We start from the raw sequence: 4,277 nt of genomic DNA, 5'->3' as shown, positions 1-4,277 counted from the left end.
ATTATCACTGTCAAAGTTGGTTGTTTTGTAAGTTGGTTTACATAAAGGTGTTTGCTGATCATGTCATAAGTGAAGTGGATCAGCCAGAGGCTTGAATGTTTATGGCCCAAATATACAGTGCCCTGCGAAAGTATTCGGCCCCCTTGAACTTTGCGACCTTTTGCCACATTTCAGGCTTCAAACATAAAGATATAAAACTGTATTTTTTTGTGAAGAATCAACAACAAGTGGGACACAATCATGAAGTGGAACAACATTTATTGGATATTTCAAATTTTTTTAACAAATCAAAAACTGAAAAATTGGGCGTGCAAAATTATTCAGCCCCCTTAAGTTAATACTTTGTAGCGCCACCTTTTGCTGCGATTACAGCTGTAAGTCGCTTGGGGTATGTCTCTATCAGTTTTGCACATCGAGAGACTGACATTTTTTCCCATTCCTCCTTGCAAAACAGCTCGAGCTCAGTGAGGTTGGATGGAGAGCATTTGTGAACAGCAGTTTTCAGTTCTTTCCACAGATTCTCGATTGGATTCAGGTCTGGACTTTGACTTGGCCATTCTAACACCTGGATATGTTTATTTTTGAACCATTCCATTGTAGATTTTGCTTTATGTTTTGGATCATTGTCTTGTTGGAAGACAAATCTCCGTCCCAGTCTCAGGTCTTTTGCAGACTCCATCAGGTTTTCTTCCAGAATGGTCCTGTATTTGGCTCCATCCATCTTCCCATCAATTTTAACCATCTTCCCTGTCCCTGCTGAAGAAAAGCAGGCCCAAACCATGATGCTGCCACCACCATGTTTGACAGTGGGGATGGTGTGTTCAGGGTGATGAGCTGTGTTGCTTTTACGCCAAACATAACGTTTTGCATTGTTGCCAAAAAGTTCAATTTTGGTTTCATCAGACCAGAGCACCTTCTTCCACATGTTTGGTGTGTCTCCTAGGTGGCTTGTGGCAAACTTTAAACAACACTTTTTATGGATATCTTTAAGAAATGGCTTTCTTCTTGCCACTCTCCATAAAGGACAGATTTGTGCAATATACGACTGATTGTTGTCCTATGGACAGAGTCTCCCACCTCAGCTGTAGATCTCTGCAGTTCATCCAGAGTGATCATGGGCCTCTTGACTGCATCTCTGATCAGTCTTCTCCTTGTATGAGCTGAAAGTTTAGAGGGACGGCCAGGTCTTGGTAGATTTGCAGTGGTCTGATACTCCTTCCATTTCAATATTATCGCTTGCACAGTGCTCCTTGGGATGTTTAAAGCTTGGGAAATCTTTTTGTATCCAAATCCGGCTTTAAACTTCTTCACAACAGTATCTCGGACCTGCCTGGTGTATTCCTTGTTCTTCATGATGCTCTCTGCGCTTTTACCGGACCTCTGAGACTATCACAGTGCAGGTGCATTTATACGGAGACTTGATTACATACAGGTGGATTGTATTTATCATCATTAGTCATTTAGGTCAACATTGGGTCATTCAGAGATCCTCACTGAACTTCTGGAGAGAGTTTGCTGCACTGAAAGTAAAGGGGCTGAATAATTTTGCATGCCCAATTTTTCAGTTTTTGATTTGTTAAAAAAGTTTGAAATATCCAGTAAATGTCGTTCCACTTCATGATTGTGTCCCACTTGTTGTTGATTCATCACAAAAAAATACAGTTTTATATCTTTATGTTTGAAGCCTGAAATGTGGCAAAAGGTCGCAAAGTTCAAGGGGGCCGAATACTTTCGCAAGGCACTGTATTCAACAGAGAAATGTTTGAAGCAGGTTTTCTCTCCCCACTTACCAGTATTTAAAACCCATTATTCCTTATAAAGCGATATTGTTAGCAGGAAGACAAATATAGAATATACCTGTATTGAAAATGTTCTTGTATAGTAAGGGCCTTTGGGTTGGATGTAGGTTCTGAGTGGAATTCCATTATTTAGTCAATCAACTCAATTATATTTGAAGAGTTTATTTACAAAAATCCATAGACCAGGTAGAAATTGACTCTACTGACATTTTCAATCTCTCCTTTTCCCAGTCGGTAATCCCAACATGTTGACCACCATTGTCCATGTTCCCAAGAACTCCCAAGGTAACCTGCCTAAACGACTATCGCCCTGAAGCACTCACATCTGTAATTATGAATACCATCATCCCAGACACCATGGACCCACTCCAATTCGCATACCGCCCCAACAGATCCACAGATGACTCCTCCCACTGCCCTCTCCCACCTGGACAAGAGGGGAAATAACTGTCAGAATGTTGTCCATAGTGTTCAGCCTTCAGCACCATAGTACCCTCCAAGCTTATCACCAAGTTGGGGACCCTTGGACCGAACACCTCCCTCTGCAACTGGATCCTGGACTTCCTGACAGGCCGGCTCCAGGTGGTGAGGGTAGGCATCAACACCTCCATCACGATGACCCTCAACATGTGGGCCTCTCAGGGGTGTGTGCTTAGTGCCTTCTTGTACTCCCTGTATTCCCTGTACTCCCTGTTCACCCATGACTGCATGGCCACACGCAATTCCAACACCATCATCAAGTCTGCTGACGACACAACAGTGGTAGGCCTGATTGCTGATGACAGCCTACAGGGAGGAGGTCAAAGACTTGCCAGTGTGGTGCCAGGACGACAACCTCTCCCTCAACATCAGTTAGACCAAGAAGCTGATCGTGGACTACAGGAGGAAGAGGGAAGATCAAGCACCCATCCACATTGATGGGACTGTAGTGGAGCGATTTGAAAGCTTCAAGTTACTTGGCGTACACATCACTAAGAGCTTAACATAACCTCATCATCGTGATATCTTGACTGGTTGCATCACTGTTTGGTAAGGAAAATGCAGTGCCCTCAATCACAAAATGCTACAGAGTGTGATGCGGACAGCCCAGTACATCGCTGGAGCCGAGCTCCCTGCCATCCAGGACTTCTATATCAGGTGGCGAGGACAGCCCAGTACATCACTGGGGCCAAGCTCCCTGCCATCCAGGACTTCTATATCAGGTGGCGAGGACAGCCCAGTACATCACTGGGGCCAAGCTCCCTGCCATCCATGACTTCTATATCAGGTGGCGAGGAAGGCCCGAAAAATGACCAAAGTCTTCCAAGCAATAGACTGTTCATTCTGCTACAGTCGGTACCAGAGCATCTGCTCTTCGTCCAAAAGGCTCAGTGAAATCTTCTTCCCCCAAGCCATAAGACTGCTAAATGGTTATCCAGAATATCTGCACTGACCCTATGTACACCCACAAGACTATATACTGTATACACACTCACACACATTACACTGACACTACACTTGTGATATAATGGCTGCCGTTTTACGGGCTCCTAACCAACTGTGCTATTTAGTTTTTTTTCTCACATTGTTTATAACTCATTTTGTACATAAAGTTTCTGCTACCGTCTCTTATAACCGAAAAGAGCTTCTGGATATCAGAACAGCGATTACTCACCTCGAACTGGACAAAGATTTTTTATTTTTTATGATTTCGACGCGAAGGATATACTGCTTCCCGAAGACCAGGCCGAAATCACTGTCATTCGCATGAAGAAAAGACGGAGATAAAGGGGGCGAAGATTGGGGTGCCTTGTGAGGACTCGTAGGGGAGTGATAAAATCACCACTACCATCGGTTCTATTGGCCAACGAGCAACAGTGAAGAGGTGCCTCCGGGATGCTGGCCTTCTAGGCAGAGTTGCAAGAAAAAGCCATATCTCAGACTGGCCAATAAAAATAAAAGATTAAGATGGGGAAAAGAACACAGACACTGGACAGAGGAATTCTGCCTAGAAGGCCAGCATCCCGGAGGCGCCTCTTCACTGTTGATGTGGAGACTGGTGTTTTGAGGGAAAATTATAAGTGACCCCAAACTTTTGAGTGGTAGTGTATGTTTAGAACTCAGTTATACACTGGTGAGCTCTGCAATGGTTACAAGGCTGCAATAATTTCCTATTTATGTCTGTTGACTTGTCGAGACTGGACTAGAGCCAATCAACGACCTTACCCTCAACTAGCCCTAGTCATGAATCTGACCCCAAAGTTGATGTTTCCCACATTCATTTAACCACCATAAATCTGATTAGTCCTGATCTGTCCAGTTTAAATGAAAAGTTTCAGCTTGTACGTGTGATAGTCCTCTTTTTATTAACGATGTGATTCCGTAGACAAAGGCAACTGAATAGACTTCAGCTTCACACTGACATCACAAGTGGTTCATGAGATTACATGCATTAAGCTGCTTTAGCTGCAGGAATAGAAACATTAAGAAGTGGAGCCG

The sequence above is a fragment of the Oncorhynchus tshawytscha genome, linkage group LG20 (assembly GCF_018296145.1).
Source record: "Oncorhynchus tshawytscha isolate Ot180627B linkage group LG20, Otsh_v2.0, whole genome shotgun sequence".
Classification (NCBI taxonomy): domain Eukaryota; kingdom Metazoa; phylum Chordata; class Actinopteri; order Salmoniformes; family Salmonidae; genus Oncorhynchus; species Oncorhynchus tshawytscha.
The sequence above is the reverse complement of the archived record's forward strand: the minus strand, read 5'-3'. Positions refer to the sequence as shown.